The sequence below is a fragment of the Lotus japonicus genome, chromosome 1 (assembly GCF_012489685.1).
Source record: "Lotus japonicus ecotype B-129 chromosome 1, LjGifu_v1.2".
Taxonomy (NCBI): Eukaryota; Viridiplantae; Streptophyta; class Magnoliopsida; order Fabales; family Fabaceae; genus Lotus; species Lotus japonicus.
In genome coordinates, this window is record NC_080041.1 from 135,027,319 (window position 1) to 135,049,510 (window position 22,192).

Consider the following 22,192-nt stretch of genomic DNA (forward strand, 5'->3'; position numbering starts at 1 on the left):
CAAACCCAGAGGTCGCGACGGTTCTGAACAAGGAAAGGTTTTACCTGTTGTAGGTGCAGAGTCAGGCTTGCAGGAAGTGGAGTATACAGCCCTCCCACATTCCACCTTCCTGCCTCAATGATGTCTTTCAGGGACAGGTCAATATCATGGATGTCGACATAAGGCATGGCACCAGCAAGAGCGCCCTCCCCACTCCAATCTGCATACCATATTGACGTTTCTCCCCTCCCCAATCGGAATTGGTATCCAGGTTTAAGCTCATCACGGGCTTTTATTATTCCTTTCCAAACTATTGAATCAGAAACCTTCGCTTGGACCTGCAAAAGAGACGAAGTTCTTAAGTATTTATGCCTCATAGCCTGAACCCACAGCTTATGAGGATGATGCAAAACACTCCAGACAGCCTTGCCAAGAAGAGCTGTATTGACCAGGTTCATGTCCCGTACTGCTAACCCACCCTGCTCCTTAGGGCTCGTGACCTTGTCCCAACTAACAAGGTGCTATCCCCTCCCCTTTACATTGTTGTCCCAAATAAAGGAACGCATTATTTGATTAATGCGGTTGGTGACACTCCTAGGGAGATAGAACATTTGCATGGTATACGTCGGAATGGAAGCTATTACCGACTTTGCAAGACAAACACGCCCCGCAAGGTTGAGCATATTCCTCCTCCAAGTGCCAAGCTTTCTCTGGATGTTATCTATGAGGAAGTTAAACTTCCTGCTTTGCATGCGACCCCCTGAGAGTGGAAAACCCAAGTATTTTCCCAAATTTGTGACAAAAGGTATAGGAGCAATACTTGAAATTTCCTCCTTCACTGCCACAGTGAACCCTTTAGAAGTGATTGCTTTGGATTTATTAAGGTTGATTTTTAGGCCAGAGCTGTCACAAAACGCTTGCATTGTTGTCGCCACAAGATTAACCTGGTCACTTGTAGCCTGACAAAATAAGAGAACATCATCTGCAAATAGCAAATGGGAAATCGGAGGACCTCCCCTTGATATGGTCGTCGGTTTCCACTCACCTGCATCCACACGGTTTTGAATAGCAACTGAGAGGCGCTCCATGCAGAGAACAAACAAGTACGGGGATATGGGATCCCCTTGCCTGAGTCCTCTCCCAGGTTTGAATTTAGGAAGACGGGATCCATTCCAAAGAATAGAGATATGAGAGGAGGTGACACAACACATAATCAGGCGAATAGTCCTCTCCGGAAAGCCATAGTACTGCAGGGTCTCCTCAAGAAAAGACCACGAGACACTATCATAGGCCTTCTCCAAGTCAATTTTGAAAACTAGAGTACCCTTCCTAGCAGAGGAGCGGTACATGTGATGAATGATCTCCTGGGCAAGGAATGCATTATCCATGGTCCCTCTTCCTGGGATAAAACTATTTTGCATTGGGCCAATCAGATCTTGAAGGAAGGGCCGCAATCTATTCACCAACACCTTCGTGATTAACTTGTAGGTGACATTGCAAAGACTTATAGGGCGGAATTCCTTCACAGTGGAGGGGTGATCCACTTTAGGGATGAGGACTACTAGGATCTCCATCAAGTCAGCGCTTACTTGGCCCTCTTGGAAGGCATCTCTCACGAGGTTCCAAAGAGAGTCTCCCACCTGATGCCAATACTTCTTGAAGAAGAACGGCTGGAAACCATCCGGTCCCGGCGCCGTGTAAGACTTCATACTCATCAAGGCTTCCCTCACCTCTTCCTTCATGACAGGTTGCACCATGTTGGATTTAGCTTCTTGCGGCAGGCCTGGAAAGTGGTCATGACTAAGCACAGCTCCCTGGTGAGGAGGAGGGGCAGCAAAGAGGCTTTGGAAAAAACCTTGGACTTCCTGCTTGAGAGTCTCCACATCTGAGCACCAAGTACCATCCCCAAGTTTGAGGTTGTGTATGAAGTTTCTCTTCCGTCTGATAACAGTCTGAGTATGGAAGTAGGAAGTGTTCCTATCGCTGAACTTAACCCTGTTGTCTCGAGCCTTTTGGTACCAAAGTAATTCCTCTTGCTTCAAGATGCACCTGTATTCCCGTTGCAATTCCGCTTCAAACATCACAAGGTTGGACGTGACCATGTGATCAAGCTCTCTTTGTATCCCTTTGAGCCGGGCCTCCACATGACGTTTCTTCTGAAATATGTTGCCAAAAATTTCCTTATTGAACACAAGAGCCGCTTCACGAACTCGGGTAAGCTTCTGGTTGATACTCTCCTCACTTGTTCGCCACGAGTTTTCTACCACAGTTTCAAATTGTTCATGCTCCGCCCATGCAGCAATGAATCGGAATGGACGATCCTGGTTATAGCTTACAGGATTTCCGCAATGAACCAGGAGAGGTGAGTGATCAGAGTGAACTCTATTCAGGACCTCCACAAAAGCATCAGGAAACGCCACCCTCCAGTCGGTATCCCCAACCGCTCGGTCCAATCTTTTGGACAAGATCAGCCTATTGTTCATATGTCTAAACCAAGTAAATTTGCGTCCCACCGAGCCTAAGTCCAAGAGATTGCATCGGTTGAGAACTGACGCAAAGAGGGTCGCTGTATTAGGGAGGAAGTCCCCACCACGAACTTCAGAGGGGGAGAGGATTTCATTGAAGTCCCCCAGGAGGAGCCAGGGGAGTTGGATTGAGTCTCGTAATCTGCGCAGCTGGTTCCACAGTAGGTCTCTCTGAGTTAGGGTAGGCGATGCATAAACCACACTACAAACCCAGGATAGGTTTGCCTTCCATACCTCAAAGGAGACAACCTGGGCGTGCACATCCACCAGGCGAAAGGAAAAATTGGATCCTCTGTTAGAAAGAACCCAAATGCCACCACTAAAACCTCTAGCTTCCTCAATATGGATGGGAGAGAAATCAAGAGAGCTCCAGAATCTATGTACCCTTCTGAATTGGCATTTAGTTTCCAAGAGGATAATAACATCAGGTTTTTTACTGCGAATAAAATCTTTTACAGCAAGTTTCCCATGTTCATGCATAGCACCCCTAATATTCCAAGAGACTATTCTAAAATCATCAAAACCAATCATTAAAAACGATTTAAGATAAAGGGAAAATATCCCCCGGCGACTGGTCTTCATAATCCGGTCAATCATTTGCACCATCATTATGTGGACCCTGCTCATCTTTATTCCCGTTAGCATTCACTGTCTCCTGTTCAGTTTGCATTGACTTAGTGGACCCCTTGGCATCCTCTCTCATCATATTTGCCTCTAGAATACGGAGCGGGCCAGCAGTGGAGTCAGTACCTTTGCCTTGAATTCCGCGCTCCCAATCATCACCCCTGAGCCGCCGTTTTTTATTAATCACGGTTATTTGATTAGAGGGGCCACTTGTGCTTCCAAATTGGAAGACGTTCTTCTCGGGATTTTCCGTTTTGGATTTTCCCCTCTCCATTAATGTTGGATTTTCCTGTGGCACTTTATTGCTTGAGCCACCTGCATGATTGGTGCCTTGAATTCCATTATTCTTTTTCTTGGAATCTTTGACCTTGGGCTTCCCCTCATTATTTCCTTGATTTCCGGTTGGTTTCTTTTTTCCCTGATTATCCTCTGCCGCCACTGTAGTCAATTGACCAGATTTCTTTTTATTCCTTTTTTTCTTGACCACCGTCAGCCATTGACCCAGAGGTTCCACCTCAGCTTCTTCACTCGCAGTTAATGTTTGAGATTGCACTAGAATCGCGTCACAATGCTCCCCCCTAGGTTTGGGTTCAGTTTCGTAACCGCTTCCTCAGATACCAGAGATTACATAACCTGATCGTTCATGGACCCCACTCCCTCCGTGTTTGCCGCTTGTTCCGTTTGGGCCGCCGCTGCTCCGCCTGGTGCCCTAGGTTGCGTCCCATTCGGCTCTGACAAGGCTGTACCTTTACACTCTCTGGATCTATGGCCATAGCAACCACATTTGGTGCAAATCACATGGAGTCCTTCATACTCAATCTTGTACCAGTAATCTTCTAAGCAAATTTTGCCCACCACCGGCTTGTCTAAGTCTAACTCGATGCATATCCTTGCAAATCGTCCTCGTTCCGCCCTGAGGGTGCTCCTATCAAGCTTTACTGGTTTGCCAATAGCTCGTGCAGCAGACAACAGATAACTCTCATTGAAGAAAGCTACATTCAAACCCGGAATATGAATCCAGGCTAGGGTTTTCTTGACGCGCGCCGCCGGGGATATAAACTCTGGGCTCCAAGTTGCCACTGCTAGGTAGTGATCAAAAATCATCCATGGGCCACCTCCCATGACCGTATCTCTATCTTCAGTCCTGTCAAATTTGACCATATAGAAGCCATTGTCCACATCCATGAGATCAAAGTCTCCCGAGAGCCTCCATAACGCTGACAGCTTGGCCTTCATTAGCCTATATCCCAATCGTTTCCCCAGTAGGGATACGACCAAAGCATCCTTCCATGGGGAAACCATGTTTTCAATGACCTCCTTTTCCACTACTATTTTCGGAAGCAGGGGATTTTGGTTTACCAAGATCACCTTCATCTTGCCATTCTCGATCAAGTCTTCGAATTTCTGGGGGGGGAGGCGCCTTAGATCCCCCCATGAGTTTGTCTCTAAAAGTTGTGCGTGGTGGTTGAGTGCCGTCATCCGGCGGCTTCGGGCTGCCTTCTCCAGAGGGAGAGAATGCAATAACTTATTCTTATACTGTAATTGAATTCCCATACATTATTTTTCATAACAAACTAAGATTTTCTACCACCATCCAGATGTACGAGTGTTTCACTTCACACACTATGTATTACTTATAAGGGAGAACTGGAGTATATTTCATGTTTAGCTCTTAACCACTTCGTCTAAGCGCTTATTGTAAGAGGATTAATTAGTCACTACTATTGACGGTGGATACTTTGATTTTACCAAGAAGCGTATTATAAGGCAAAATTGGTAAAACTAGGGCTGATCTTGCTCCTTGCAAGTTTGTTTTGGTTCCCAATCATGTCTGTAAGATCAAGTTTTGATCTAGTAGTACAACTCTATGTTTTGATGATTACAAGTTAACCTTTTGATATGAACAATTGTGGTACTCTAACGTGTTTTTCTGAGTGTGCTATTTACAGGCTCTGACCTCAACTCAATCTCACACAAATCAGAAGCACTGTGTATAAAGAGCGACCCAAGCAACGCTTTCGCATTCACCATGTTCAGTATGAACAGTGGAAAAGCTTCAGAAGTTCTGAAGTTATACAAACTCTGATGTGGACTCAGTCACTAGAAGTTCTGAAGATCCAGAAAGTCTGATAACCAAGAAACACTGAAGGCTCAGATATTCTGATGGTGTAGAAGACTCTGAAGATCCAGAAGCTGATTAGTGAAATTCTGATGTCCAGAAGCAAGATACTCTGAAGACCATGTACTTCCCTCTGAGTTCAGAATCAGAAGAAACAATGGTCATAGGATCTGGGCTTTCCCTCTGACTCTGATCAACCGGCTTCACAAGTTCCAACATGAAGCTTTCTCCTGATCAGAAGTCTCCTAGGTTTAAAGGTCAAGTCGCTATCCAAGTACAAAAGCAACTGTACCTTCCTGACGAACTACCTAACAGTCTCAGACATAGCAGAAGCTGGATTTTCCAGAACTGCCCTCCAACGGTAGCATTTCCCATGCAACGCTCAACCCTAATCCTTGGAGTATATAAAGAGGCTGAAGACTGAAAGAAGCGGCTAGAAGCATTCACATACGCGCAAGACAAATTCAAATTCTTCTAAGCTTTCTTTCATCTGAAATTCATTGAGTTTACTATTAGCTTTTTAGAAGCAAATCTCTTGTAAACAATTCTTTGATAAATAGTTTGTTTAGTTCCTTTAGGAGATCAAGGTTGATCGGATCCTAGAGAAGACTAAGAGAGTGAATCTTAGTGTGAGCTAAGTCAGTGTAATTGTTAGTCACTTGTAGGTTTCAAGTGCAATTGTAACTCTTACCTGATTAGTGGATTACCTTCATTCTAAGAAGGAAGAAATCACCTTAACGGGTGGACTGGAGTAGCTTGAGTGATTTATCAAGTGAACCAGGATAAAATCCTTGTGTGCTTTTCTATCTCTTATCTTTAGCACTTAAGTTCTCGAAAGATTTGTCAAAATCTTTAAGGTGGAAGCTTTATCTTGAAAACGTTATTCAAACCCCCCCCCCTTTCTACCGTTTTTCATACCTTCAATTGGTATCAGAGCGCAAGTTCTGATTACCACACCTAACAGTGTTCAGTGATCCGGGCCGGTGTGAAAAACAATGGCTGCCACCACCAGTGAAACTCAAAGAGATGGTTACAATGCAAAGCCTCCTATGTTCGACGGTCAAAGGTTCGAATATTGGAAAGATAGACTGGAAAGTTTCTTTCTGGGTTTCGATGCAGATCTCTGGGATATTATTGTGGATGGCTACGAGCGTCCAGTTGATGCAGATGGCAAGAAGATCCCAAGGTCAGAGATGACTGCAGATCAAAAGAAGCTGTACTCACAATATCACAAAGCAAGAGCAATTCTTCTAAGTGCTATTTCCTATGAAGAGTACCAGAAGATTACAGATCGTGAGTTTGCGAAAGGCATTTTCGAATCTCTGAAGATGTCTCATGAAGGAAACAAGAAAGTCAAAGAATCAAAGGCATTGTCTTTGATTCAAAAGTATGAATCCTTCATCATGGAGCCAAATGAGTCCATTGAAGAAATGTTCTCCAGATTTCAGTTGCTTGTAGCTGGTATACGACCTCTCAACAAGAGCTACACAACAAAAGATCATGTCATAAGGGTCATCAGGTGTCTTCCTGAAAGTTGGATGCCTTTAGTGACTTCAATAGAGCTCACGAGAGATGTTGAGAATATGAGTTTAGAAGAACTCATCAGCATTTTGAAATGCCATGAGCTGAAGCGCTCAGAGATGCAAGATCTGAGGAAAAAGTCCATAGCCTTGAAATCTAAATCTGAAAAGGCTAAGGCTGAGAAGTCAAAAGCTCTTCAAGCTGAAGAAGAGGAATCTGAAGAAGCATCAGAAGATTCTGATGAAGATGAGCTGACTCTGATCTCCAAGAGACTCAATCGCATCTGGAAGCACAGGCAGAGCAAATACAAAGGCTCTGGAAAGGCAAAAGGAAAGTCTGAATCCTCAGGTCAGAAGAAGTCCTCACTTAAGGAAGTCACATGCTTTGAGTGCAAAGAATCAGGGCACTACAAAAGTGACTGTCCAAAGTTGAAGAAGGACAAGAAGCCAAAGAAGCACTTCAAGACAAAGAAGAGTCTGATGGTGACATTTGATAAATCAGAGTCAGAGGATGTTGACTCTGATGGTGAAGTCCAAGGACTCATGGCTATTGTCAAAGACAAGGAAGCAGAGTCAAAGGGAGTTGTTGACTCTGACTCAGAATCAGAAGGAGATCCTAACTCAGACGATGAAAATGAGGTATTCGCTTCTTTCTCTACCTCTGAACTGAAACATGCATTGTCTGATATCATGGATAAGTATAACTCCTTATTGTCTAAGCATAAGAAGCTGAAAAAGGACTTATCTACTGTTTCCAAGACTCCTTCTGAACATGAGAAAATTATTTCTGATTTGAAAAATGATAATCATGTTTTGATCAATTCTAACTCTGTGCTTAAGAACCAGATTGCTAAGTTAGAAGAAATTGTTGCTTGTGATGCCTCTGATTGTAGAAATGAGTCTAAGTATGAAAAGTCTTTTCAAAGATTCCTAGCTAAAAGCGTGGATAGAAGCTTAATGGCTTCAATGATCTATGGCGTAAGCAGAAATGGAATGCATGGCATTGGCTATTCTAAACCAATTAGAAATGAGCCCTCTGTGTCTAAAGCTAAATCCTTGTATGAATGCTTTGTTCCCTCTGGTACCATATTGCCTGATCATTTACCTGCTAAAGTTGCTAAAAACCCTCTTAAAAAGGGATCCTTCTCTATGTCTAAATATCATGCAAATATTCCTTTAAAATATCATGTTGAGACACCCAAGGTGATCAGAACCTCTGGGGTAACTAACAAGAAAGGACCCAGAAAGTGGGTACCTAAGGACAAGATTATCTATGTTGCAGATATCCTTGATAGCTCCACTGAAACACCAATCATGGTATCTGGACAGTGGATGCTCGCGTCACATGACGGGAGAAAGGCGTATGTTCCAAGAGCTGAAACTTAAGCCTGGAGGCGAAGTTGGCTTTGGAGGAAATGAAAAGGGTAAAATGGTTGGTACTGGTACTATTTGTGTAGATAATAGTCCATGCATTGATAATGTGTTATTGGTAGACGGCTTAACACATAACTTATTGTCTATAAGTCAATTAGCTGACAAGGGTTATGATGTTATATTCAATCAAAAGTCCTGCCGGGCTGTAAGTCAAATCGATGGCTCTGTTCTGTTTAACAGCAAGAGGAAGAACAACATTTATAAGATCAGATTATCTGAGTTGGAGGCTCAGAATGTGAAGTGCCTTCTGTCTGTTAATGAAGAGCAGTGGGTATGGCATAGACGGTTAGGGCATGCCAGTATGAGAAAGATTTCTCAGCTGAGCAAGCTAAACCTTGTCAGGGGCTTACCCAATCTGAAGTTTGCTTCAGACGCTCTTTGTGAAGCATGTCAGAAAGGCAAATTCACAAAAGTCCCTTTCAAGGCAAAGAATGTTGTCTCAACCTCAAGGCCGTTGGAACTTCTGCATATCGACCTTTTTGGACCAGTGAAAACTGAGTCTATAGGTGGCAAGAGATATGGGATGGTTATCGTTGATGACTATAGCCGCTGGACATGGGTAAAGTTTCTAACCCGCAAGGATGAGTCTCATGCTGTGTTCTCTACCTTCATTGCCCAAGTGCAAAACGAGAAGGCTTGTAGGATTGTGCGTGTCAGAAGTGACCATGGTGGAGAGTTTGAGAATGACAAGTTTGAGAGTCTGTTTGATTCCTATGGAATTGCACATGATTTCTCTTGTCCCAGAACTCCTCAACAAAATGGTGTTGTTGAGAGGAAGAACAGAACTCTTCAGGAGATGGCTAGAACCATGCTCCAAGAAACTGGCATGGCTAAGCACTTTTGGGCAGAGGCAGTAAATACAGCATGTTACATTCATAACAGAATCTCTGTGAGACCAATTCTGAATAAGACTCCCTATGAATTGTGGAAGAACATAAAACCCAACATTTCTTATTTTCATCCTTTTGGCTGTGTTTGTTATGTTCTCAATACTAAGGATAGATTGCATAAATTTGATGCTAAGTCTTCTAAGTGTCTATTACTTGGTTATTCTGAGAGATCTAAAGGTTTTAGATTTTATAATACTGATGCTAAGACTATTGAAGAATCTATTCATGTTAGATTTGACGATAAGCTTGACTCTGACCAGTCAAAGCTAGTTGAGAAGTTTGCAGATTTAAGCATCAATGTTTCTGACAAAGGCAAAGCTCCAGAGGAAGCTGAGCCAGAGGAAGATGAACCAGAGGAAGAAGCTGGTCCCTCTAACTCACAAACTCTGAAGAAGAACAGAATCACTGCAGCTCACCCTAAGGAATTGATTCTGGGCAACAAAGACGAACCAGTCAGAACCAGATCTGCCTTCAGACCCTCTGAAGAGACCTTGCTCAGTCTGAAAGGATTGGTGTCCTTAATTGAACCCAAGTCCATAGATGAAGCTCTTCAGGACAAGGATTGGATTCTGGCTATGGAAGAAGAATTGAATCAATTCTCCAAGAACGATGTTTGGAGCTTAGTGAAGAAGCCTGAGAGTGTCCATGTAATTGGAACAAAATGGGTATTCAGAAACAAGCTGAATGAGAAAGGAGATGTAGTCAGAAACAAGGCAAGGCTAGTTGCTCAAGGCTACAGCCAGCAGGAAGGAATAGACTACACTGAAACATTTGCTCCATTAGCAAGACTGGAGGCAATCAGACTGTTGATCTCTTTTTCAGTGAATCACAACATAGTTCTACATCAGATGGACGTGAAGAGTGCCTTCTTAAATGGTTATATTTCAGAGGAAGTCTATGTTCATCAACCCCCAGGTTTTGAAGATGAGAAGAAGCCAGACCATGTGTTCAAATTGAAGAAGTCACTCTATGGTCTGAAGCAAGCTCCCAGAGCATGGTATGAGAGACTCAGCTCATTCCTTCTGGAGAATGAGTTTGTAAGGGGTAAAGTAGATACAACTCTTTTTTTGCAAGGCTTATAAAGATGATATCTTAATTGTGCAAATTTATGTTGATGATATTATATTTGGTTCTGCTAATCAATCTCTATGCAAAGAATTTTCTGAGATGATGCAGGCTGAATTTGAGATGAGTATGATGGGAGAATTAAAGTACTTTCTGGGAATACAAGTTGATCAAACACCAGAAGGAACATATATCCATCAGAGCAAGTACACTAAAGAACTTCTGAAGAAGTTCAATATGCTGGAATCAACAGTGGCCAAGACTCCAATGCATCCTACATGCATTCTGGAGAAAGAAGATAAAAGTGGTAAAGTATGTCAGAAGCTCTATCGTGGCATGATAGGTTCACTTCTATACTTAAATGCATCTAGGCCAGACATACTATTTAGTGTTCATTTATGTGCTCGTTTCCAATCAGATCCGAGGGAAACCCACTTAACTGTTGTTAAGAGGATCCTAAGGTATCTGAAAGGCACCACTAACCTTGGCTTGATGTATAAGAAAACATCAGAGTATAAGCTTTCAGGTTATTGTGATGCTGATTATGCTGGAGATAGAACAGAGAGAAAAAGTACTTCTGGAAATTGTCAATTTCTGGGAAGCAATCTAGTCTCATGGGCAAGCAAGAGGCAATCAACCATTGCACTATCAACTGCAGAGGCAGAATATATCTCAGCAGCAATATGCAGCACTCAGATGCTTTGGATGAAACATCAGCTGGAGGATTATCAGATCCTTGAGAGCAATATCTCAATCTATTGTGATAACACTGCTGCAATCTCATTGAGTAAGAATCCTATCTTGCATTCAAGGGCAAAGCACATTGAGGTAAAGTATCACTTTATTAGAGATTATGTACAGAAGGGCGTACTTCTTCTGAAGTTTGTTGATACTGACCATCTATGGGCAGATATCTTTACAAAGCCCTTAGCAGAGGATAGATTTAATTTTATTCTGAAAAATCTGAACATGGACTTTTGTCCAGAGTAAAGATAGATCAGAACCTCTGACTATGATACTTCTTGATCAGAAGATGTCTAGTCCAGAAGGTAACTCAATCAGAGTGTGTGTACCCATTGGTACTGACTCTGAAGCTGAGACAGCAACACGTGTGTCAGTATTTCTGATGCATAGTTCCTTGTGCCCGCGTGACAGTCTGTCATGTTGCGTGTAGATGTGCTTCTCTCCTGTGTGTGATATGTGTATTTACTGTTACTATCTATCTTTAATTTTCAACCGTTGATTTTAAATTGCTTTTTGAATCAACAACGGTTATTTGTCAAAACCCACTATACACACACGATCTCCTTCACTTTCGGTTTTTACTCTCTCTCTCTCTTGCTATTTCAAAACCGCTTATCCTCGATTTCTCTCTCGATCTCTCTTCATCTTTCAACCTTCATCTTCTACCTAAACCTTCAACCGCTCCAAAAATGGTGAGTCAAACCAGAAGAGCTACTGCAGATGCAACCCAGTTCCCTCATATGGTAGTTGGTCTAGCAACAGGTCAAAGGGGTCCTGAGAATCCGAATCAAGATCAAGGTCAAGCTCAAGAGCAGATTATTTCGATTGCAGAACGGGGCTGTGTCGTTCACTGCGTATATGCTCCCGAGGAACTTCAAGTACTGGCAGAATGGAGATTCGACCTCGACAACCTTGCTACAAATGGGTATGATCTTCGTCCTGAAGTCCAAGTTCAAGGTTGGGGAAATTACTTCAACAGGCTTCGAGGACCGGTGTATGACAAACTGATCAAGGAATTCTGGAAGCACGCCGACTGCGATGATACTCAGGTGGTATCTCACATTCTTGGAAGAAAGATCATCATTACAGAGAAGTCTTTCGTGAACCTGCTGGGTGCAGAAACTGCTCTTGGGTATCGTTTCCAATTCACTGAATCGAAGCTGAAACCCAAGACGAAGGATGAGACCAACAAGGCCCTGTACACCAATTACAAACCGGGCAAGACTAATTACAAAGTGATGGACCTTCATCCCAAGCTCAGGATCTGGCACAAGATTTTGCTCCACTGCATAAACCAGAGACCAAAGGGCAGTTCCCCAGACTACATCAACTTCAACCAGAAGGCGATGTTGTTCTTCATCCAAGACAAGAAGAAGATCTGCCTTCCCTACTTCCTGTTCTCCTACTTGAAGGAGTGTATCCGGAAGTCTCGTACCACTGCCTCCATCAAGTCAGCAATCAAGTATATTCCCTTTGGGAGACTGTTGTCTGATCTCTTCATTGAGAGTGGCCTCATTCAAGATCTGGTAAATGCTGGATGCACAGAGGATCTGACCACCATTGTCAGTGATGTCTTCACTGCGAATTCTCTAAAGAAAATGGGCCTAGTCAAGAAGAAGATTGCTCCTGCCCATGAAGACACATCTTCTGAAATCAGAAGTAGAAGGGTGCCTCTGAATGACTACCCTCTGTGGACACAGGCAGACAATCCTGAAGCCATTAGGTGCTATGTTGAAGACCTAAGGGCTCAAGGCTATGAAATTGATCTCGATGAATTCTTCAGCAGACTGCCGCCAGCTCCAGAGTTTCCTTCTCCTATCAAGAAGAAAGTTCAGAGGAAGATGATCCTAGAAGAATCTTCTGAGGAATCAGATGTCCCTCTGACCAAAAAGAAGAAGGCTGGTCAATCCAAGAGAAAACATGATGAAACCAGCAAGCCCGATGATGGTGATGATGGTGATAATGAGGATGGTCCTCCTTCTCCTAAGACGAAGAAGAAGCAGGTCAGAATTGTGGTGAAGCCTACTCGGGTGGAACCAGCTGCTGAAGTGATCAGAAGGATTGAAACTCCTGCCAGAGTGACAAGATCATCAGCACAATCAAGTAAGTCTGCAGTTGCTTCTGATGATGATTTGAATTTATTTGATGCACTCCCCATATCAGCCATGCTCAAACAATCTTCAAATCCACTCACTCCTATTCCTGAGTCCCAACCAGCTGCACAAACCACCTCTCCACCACATTCCCCAAGGTCTTCATTTTTTCAACCTTCTCCTACTGAAGCACCTCTCTGGAATTTGCTCCAGAACCAACCCTCTAGGCCAGATGAACCAACCTCTCCCATTACCATCCCGTACAACCCATTAACTTCTGAACCCATCATTCATGAGCAACCAGAGCCTAACCAAACAGAACCTGGACCCAGAACCTCTGATCACTCTGTCCCAAGAGCATCAGAACGTCTGGCTCCCAGAACCACGGATACAGACTCTTCCATAGCCCTTACACCTGTATCCTTCCCAACAAATGTTGCTGATTCTTCTCCTTCCAACAACTCTGAATCCCTTCGAAAATTCATGGAAGTTAGGAAAGAAAAGGTGTCTACCTTAGAAGAATACTATCTCACTTGTCCAAGCCCTAGGAGATATCCTGGCCCTAGACCTGAACGTCTAGTTGACCCAGATGAACCTATCTTGGCCAATCCTTTACATGAGGCAGACCCTTTGGCTCAACAAGCTCACCCTGCCCCTGACCAACAAGAGCCTGTTCAACCAGAACCTGAACCAGAACAATCTGTGTCTAACCAATCCTCAGTTAGATCACCCCATCCTCTGGTTGAAACTTCAGAACCTCACCTTGGAACCTCTGAACCAAATGCTCAAATGTTTAACATTGGCTCTCCACAAGGTGCCTCTGAAGCTCACAGCAGCAATCACCCAGCCTCTCCTGAAACCAACCTCTCTATAATTCCTTACACTCACCTCCGACCCACATCTCTCTCTGAGTGCATCAATATTTTCTATCATGAAGCCTCTTTGATGCTACGCAATGTGCAAGGTCAGACTGACCTAAGCGAGAATGTTGAACATGTGGCTGAAGAGTGGAACAATCTGAGCACTTGGCTAGTGGCTCAAGTTCCAGTTATGATGCAGCTCCTGCATGCAGAGGGAAGTCAGAGGATCGAGGCTGCAAAGCAAAGGTTTGCTAGAAGGGTGGCTCTTCATGAACAAGAACAGAGACATAAGCTACTTGAAGCTATTGAAGAAGCCAAAAGAAAGAAAGAACAAGCAGAAGAAGCTGCACGTCAAGCAGCAGCTCAAGCTGAACAAGCCAGATTAGAGACAGAACGACTTGAAGCTGAGGCTGAAGCTCTTAGATGTCAAGCACTTGCACCCGTAGTTTTTACTCCTGCTGCTTCTGCTTCCACTCCAGCTCCTCACGCTGCTCAGAATGTTCCTTCTAGTTCTACACAGCCAAACTCGTCCAGACTCGACATTGTGGAACAACGTCTTGACACTCATGAGTCTCTGCTGATTGAAATGAAGCAAATGATGATGGAACTTCTGCGTCGATCTGATAAACCCTAGCTTTAGGATCTCTTCGTTTTGATTTCTTTTCCTTTATCTATGTTTTATTTCGTTAACCTCTAGCTCTTTCTTGTTAATCTTTACTTTGTTCGTTTGTGATTATCTATATATATATATATATATATATATCTGACATTATGTTTGCAAATTATTTTTTATAAACGCTTTTACATCATACATTCTCTTTCTTTTTCCTAAAATCCTAGAATGGAGGATCCCTCCTCATTCTTCTGCACTCCTGGCGCTGCTCTGACCTCTCCTTCTCCAGACGCTCCAGTGCATACTGGATGTTGTTGAGATTGACGATCTGCTCATCCCTCTCCAGAATTTCTTCTGAAGTCTTGAGCTTCTTTTCCAAAATCTCTTTTTCTTCCAGCAGCTTTAGTTCAAGCTGGCTGAGTTCTTGCACCTCCTCCACGAAGGCAAGAAATTCCCTCAAGTCTCTCTTCAACTCTGGACGCAGGTCCTCCTCCAGAAGTGTCCGTGTTAGCTCTGAGATGGTCTTTGTACCCTCTGGATGCCTAATGTTAAGGAACAAGTCCTCCTCAAAGGCCTTCTTTCTCAGCTCTTCTAGTGCTATGATGTATGATGCCATTTTCTTTACTGAAAATTGCTCGAGTTGTGAAGCTTACCTCTCTCTCCAACGCTTTATATAGGCTTCACTTTCTCTCTGAAAGTTAATGCTTCTACAGTTTCTCGAGGTTAAGTTCTTGGTAACTGACCCTCCTCTTTACTCCCTTGGCCGGTGGTAAACGTTCTTATCTTGCATTAACTCTTCTATTTATTTCGCCTAACTCTGATTCATGCATCGTTTTCATTTTCTTTAAACTTAGACCTTCTCTAAGGGGGAGTACCTTGTACTTCAAGCTAAGTTTTTCACACCCCAAGCTTTTTGCTTATGACAAAAAGGGGGAGTAAACCCAGTTTTTGATGTGTAAGATGTGTTAGTGTAATTTATTTTTCTTTTGGAGAATTTAAGAGTTCCACCTTTATGACCATAGATGTGTCACTGGGCAAATACAAGGAATACATTTCACTTCTTCTGAAGTGATTCTAATTTGACTCTGATACCCAAGACTCTGATACCTTGTCCGTGACTCTGATTACTTATGCGCTTTGATTACTCTATTTTCATCTATGTCATAAGTTTTTCACTCTGAACTCTTATATCATTTAGCTCAGAATCTAGACTTTACTAATGTTTTCATCAAGTATTAGATTCAGGGGGAGCTAAGCTCAGAATCAAGCAGTGACTTGAATTCAGAATGAGCAAGATAAACTATTCACATCAGGATAAGTCTTATTCTATATCTCTAAACTCTGAGTGAATTCAGTTTAATGTTAAGAATTGTTCATCAAAAATCTTAGTTTTGTCATCATCAAAAAGGGGGAGATTGTAAGATCAAGTTTTGATCTAGTAGTACAACTCTATGTTTTGATGATTACAAGTTAACCTTTTGATATGAACAATTGTGGTACTCTAACGTGTTTTTCTGAGTGTGCTATTTACAGGCTCTGACCTCAACTCAATCTCACACAAATCAGAAGCACTGTGTATAAAGAGCGACCCAAGCAACGCTTTCGCATTCACCATGTTCAGTATGAACAGTGGAAAAGCTTCAGAAGTTCTGAAGTTATACAAACTCTGATGTGGACTCAGTCACTAGAAGTTCTGAAGATCCAGAAAGTCTGATAACCAAGAAACACTGAAGGCTCAGATATTCTGATGGTGTAGAAGACTCTGAAGATCCAGAAGCTGATTAGTGAAATTCTGATGTCCAGAAGCAAGATACTCTGAAGACCATGTACTTCCCTCTGAGTTCAGAATCAGAAGAAACAATGGTCAGAGGATCTGGGCTTTCCCTCTGACTCTGATCAACCGGCTTCACAAGTTCCAACATGAAGCTTTCTCCTGATCAGAAGTCTCCTAGGTTTAAAGGTCAAGTCGCTATCCAAGTACAAAAGCAACTGTACCTTCCTGACGAACTACCTAACAGTCTCAGACATAGCAGAAGCTGGATTTTCCAGAACTGCCCTCCAACGGTAGCATTTCCCATGCAACGTTCAACCCTAATCCTTGGAGTATATAAAGAGGCTGAAGACTGAAAGAAGCGGCTAGAAGCATTCACATACGCGCAAGACAAATTCAAATTCTTCTAAGCTTTCTTTCATCTGAAATTCATTGAGTTTACTATTAGCTTTTTAGAAGCAAATCTCTTGTAAACAATTCTTTGATAAACAGTTTGTTTAGTTCCTTTAGGAGATCAAGGTTGATTGGATCCTAGAGAAGACTAAGAGAGTGAATCTTAGTGTGAGCTAAGTCAGTGTAATTGTTAGTCACTTGTAGGTTTCAAGTGCAGTTGTAACTCTTACCTGATTAGTGGATTACCTTCATTCTAAGAAGGAAGAAATCACCTTAACGGGTGGACTGGAGTAGCTTGAGTGATTTATCAAGTGAACCAGGATAAAATCCTTGTGTGCTTTTCTATCTCTTATCTTTAGCACTTAAGTTCTCGAAAGATTTGTCAAAATCTTTAAGGTGGAAGCTTTATCTTGAAAACGTTATTCAAACCCCCCCCCCCCTTTCTACCGTTTTTCATACCTTCAATGTCATCCAACTCTTCGGAAAACCTCTTCATAGCTTCAGGGGGCAAGCGAATCGGTAACACTATACCTTCTTCTCCTTTTTCATTCTTGCGCGGCACCATAAAGGTTGCTCCAAGAAAGTCCTCAAAACCGCCTTTGGCCACTCCTCCATACAACGCTTCGCCCCACCCAAAATTTACTTCTTTAGCCTTAGCACGTGTCAGATCTGATAGAATACAAGTCCTTATAGTTGTAAATGAACACCGTCCTTTAACCACCATAAAATCTGTCATAGAATGCATGTACTCCTCTGTGACTTTACCTTTCGCTTTTCTAATTAACTCAACGGCATAGCCAATCGAGTTCTTGCAAAGCTTCCCTGCAGTGGTGACCGTCGCCGGGTACGAAATAACGCTACCGTAATAACCGACGGGTATTGGGGGTTAAACCTGTTAAGAATGAAATTATGTGACATAAAATTATTTAATAACAGTGTACAAATGTTTTAAACTAACAGGGTATCAAAATTATACTCATATAATTGTTGAAAATAAAATTATAATATAAAATTATTCACATGTTAAGCTTTTATAGAGTAGCTTATTCTTCACCTGTTTCGTGCATTAACGAGGACCGTCATGCGAACGTCGTCGTTTGGGTCTATTTGCAAAGCTTTTGTGTGACAGAGCCAGAAGCATGCCGCGATAACATCAACAGTGGTGCATTTGCGAAGACTAGAGAGAACCAAGCGACGAAGAGCGGTGATTTCGGCAGGTCCGAAAAAGAATGATCGATCGACGATGATGGGTGTTCCTAATCCCTTGGTAGTATCTAGTACTTGCTCGTATTCACGATGGTTGAATGTGATGCGTGGTGGGTGTCTTGCCATTAAGAGTTCTCGTTGCCAGACAGGTTGAATGGAAGGTTGGGATGCGCCTTGACACAATTCTGTCAAGGCATTCAAGAATTGCTTCAAACCCGTTGCATCACTCATGGTGTGGTTCATTCGGATGGCCACAATGAAACCACCACACTTAAGGCGTGTTACCTGCAAGAGTAAAGGAAAAGGAAAAAGTAATAAATGTGAAATAAGATATAATGTAATAAGAAGAGAGAGACCAAGCTCGAAACTATGACATTGCTTAAGATAAATCAAACATTGTTGCTATATACCAACTAAATAATGTGTTTGTTGCGAAACTGAAATACCGAATAAATAAACTTTTTTATAAAGCTATTCTAAATAACTAATGAAAATAAATTCAAAATAGCTTATAGATAGACCACAAGCTTTTTACATAAAGGCTTAATTCAGTTTTTGGTCCCTAACCTTTGTCATAAATATGGCTTTAGTCCCTCGCCGGAGTAAAGGTGAGGATTAGTCCCCAGTTTTTGGAAAAATGATTGGCTTTGGTCCTTCCAGCCGATTGGGTCAACGCCGGAACTCCGAGAAGCTCATGTGGCATTGCCACATCATTTAATGAGCTTAGGTGGCTTTTCTTTTTCTTTTTCATTTAAATTTTAAAAAAAAACATAATTAAAACCCTTAAATCTCTTCTTCCTAATTAATCCTTCACCTAATTATTAATTACAAATCTATTCATCTGTATATCTTCTTCATAAAAACCCAGATTTTGCTATTCATGCCACAATGAAGAGGACAATCCAACTTCATGCCCTTGCATCGAGTTCTTGCCATACATTGTGCAAACTCACCCACAACATAGTCTTCCTTCTGAAACAGATACAAATTGGTGTCTTCCTCATGAATAGATTTGTAATGATTTAATTAGGTGAAAGATTAATTAGGAAGAAGGGATTTAAGGTTTTAATTATGTTTTTTTTTAGAATTTAAATGAAAAAGAAAAAGAAAAGCCACAAAAGCTCATTAAATGACGTGGCAATGCCACATGAGCTTCCCGGAGCTCCGGCCTTGACCCAACGGACCAGAAGGACCAAAACCAATCATTTTGCAAAAAACTGGGGATCAATCCCCACCTTTACTCTGGCGAGGGACTAAAGTCATATTTATGACAAAGGTTAGGGACCAAAAACTGGATTAAGCCATACATAAATCATCTCAAAACACTTGTATAAACCTCTGAAGCACAGACACCGTTCAAACCAGGCGTATCCCCGTGTCGGACACAGATACGCGTATGATACGTGTCGGATACGCCGGAAAATAAAACCGAATACGGCAGGGCGCACGGATACGGAGAGCGCGGCGTTTCGGACACGGCGAGGAGCGGCAGATACGCGTCTCGTCATTGGCGGAGCAGGGGAAGGAGAAAGAAGAAAGTGGGAGAGGGAGAAAAAGGCATAAACCTAACCTGGTAGTTGACGGATGTTGATGATGGTGAACAGTAGCAGAGGCCAGAAGGTAAAAGAAAGGATACATAATTAATTAGGGTTTGGTATTTGGGCTATTCCTAAAAAAGAGTTGGGCTCGTGTTTTTTAAACTGGGCTGTGTGTTTCTTTTAAAACATTTTCAAATTGGGTAAACAAAAAAACAATGACTGGGTGAATATTTTAAATTTGTTTAGTTTTTGAAAAAAATAACTATAATATTTAGTTAATATATATATATTGTAAAAGACACTTATTCTATTAGAAAAATAAAACTAAGTTAACGTACCCTGTATCCTACTTTTGATAATATGTTATATGACATGCTCTCTTTATTTTATGAGTTTATATATATATATATATATATATATATATATATATATATATATATATATATATGTTGTATCCCCGTATCCTACTTTTTTTATTTTAGCTGTATCGCCGTATCCGTGTCCGTATCGTATCTGTATCCGTATTCGTGTCTGTGCTTCTCATAGGTATAAACACTTATTCTATCTCTTAAGCATGTGTCCTGAACCTGTATGAGTAGAAGAGGACAATAAGTAACTTGCTATGAGCCTGGGACATCATATAAGAGCTCTTGGAAACAAGGGAATGGAGGTTGAAGAGCATCACCAAATTGATCAAGTGTTACATCCGCATTAGCTTCAATGAACAATACACCCTCCCCTGTACAATCCACCATCAATTTGCGTCCAGGTCCCTCTCTAAGCCTACCTGCAAAGGGGTAGTAGAACACCAGTGTTTTTGAAAGTCCCTCTCTAATGACTTGAACAGGGTCTTTCTCTGCCATTGATGGCTTATGACGATAAATAAATATGAGAGGAATTTGGAAACGAAGGCCATCTTGATCATCTATGTCGGATAACAGTTTAACTTCGTGAGGAGTGGGTTTACATGGAGGCACCAGCTCTGGTTGGCACCTTCGCACATTGAAAATTAATGAGAGAGGTGATGTAGATGAAGCCATGTTATTGTTGGGCACAAGATGGGAATTGATGCAAAAAGAGTCAATGAGTAGTGATATGTGTTTAGTTTGAGTTGTGTTGCAAATGCTGCTAGCATTTATAAGAGTCCTCATTCATAAACCAAGAGTTGTATGCTAGATATTAGGGTAAGACTTTCCACCAAAAGCAAGAAAATGTTATGTGATTACTTTAATTTTCTCAAAATAAACAACAAACAAATAATATAAAATTAAAACAGCTTTGGATCCAACGGTGGATAAACGGGTGAATGGTCACTTTCGTCCCTAAAGTTACAGACGTCGGGCATTTTAGTCCCTATTCTATGGAAATGTCGTCTGTAGTCCCTGATGTTGCAAAACGTCAGTCACGTTAGTCCCTGGGTTCAATTCCGTCCGTGAACGTTAACGGGAAGGCTGATTTGGCACGTTAAGTGCTCCTATGGAATTTCCACGTGGATTTAAATATTGAGATTTTTTTTTGAAAAAGTTATAAAACTTCAATTCAGTCCCTAGCGAAAATCCCCAAAATAAAACTTAATTTACTTAACTTTAATCTTAATTCTACAAAAAAAAAGCTTTAATCCAAATTGAACTAGTAATCTCTAATCTGCCTTCACCTTCATCTTCTCATCTTCACATCTTCATCATTAAGAACCCAGAAGAAACTATCCATAAACCCACAAAAATCAACCACCCACAACCTAGATTAACATCAGATCCAGAATAAAAAATCCGAAAACCCATAAACCCACCAAATCCAACCACCCTCATCTTGTTTCCCAAAATTAAAGCTTCTCAATATTCCATCTGCAATTATGTGTGTAATTGTTCCCCTTCTTCATGACCCAGAAACATTAAGCAAGAAAACACTTAGCAAGAATCTGCAGCATGATGATTGTTCTCCTTCTTCATACATAAAACCCATACCAAAAACATACACTTACCAGTTCTTGTCTGCAGCGTGGTGATTGTTCCCCTTCTTCATCAGACCAACCCATAATCGCAAACACCACACCCAGAGCAAGAAACCCATAATCGCAAGCACCAAACCCATAGCCAGAAACCCAGAATCACATCTTCCCAAACCCAGAATCTGAATGTTCAAAGACCGAAACCTAGAATCTCATGTTCCCAATTTAATCATGGTAGAACCAGAAGACAACCTTCAAGCCTCACGGATCGGAGAAGCCGAGAACCATGCGAGAGAAACCCAGATCGAGAGAGAAAGCCAAATTTCGAGCCCTTCTTCGCCTCTGAAGCAACCACCGCCAGCCATCTTCAACCCAGATCGAGAGTGGACGAAGGAATCGAGAGCGAGAACCAGCCATCGAGAAGGTGTCAGCGATCCAGAGGAGAAGTGTGGTGGCACGACATGTTGTGATGAAGAGAAAGAAGAAGAAGAATGGTTTGGATTCTTAAAGAAGAAGGGTTGAAGAACAAGAGGAACATAAAGATGAAGAAGAAGGGTTGGGTGGTACGGTGTTTTATGTTTTATGTTTTTTCAGTAATTTGTTTAGATTAATTAGGGGTTTTTTTTTTATTATTTTACTTTTTAATGATTTGTTTTTAATTATTTTGCTTTTTGTTTAAGTATTTGTTTTAAATTAAACCGGTCAAGCTAGTGGTTTAATTTATTTGTATTATGCACTTGAATTTTGTCTTAAATGTCTTTCAGGAGAAGCAAAAACACTTGCCAGACAAAAATACATTACCATATTGATGTTAGAATTAACCAATGTTCTGAAAACCGGACCGGCCGGTTCAACCGGTTTGACCGGGAA

General features: G+C 41.8%; 1 pseudogene; it reads right to left on the minus strand.

The window, feature by feature from the left end:
- Positions 1 to 4,434: 4,434 nt before the first annotated feature.
- LOC130726865 (benzyl alcohol O-benzoyltransferase-like) lies at positions 4,435 to 20,414 on the minus strand (annotated as a pseudogene).
- Positions 20,415 to 22,192: the final 1,778 nt, after the last annotated feature.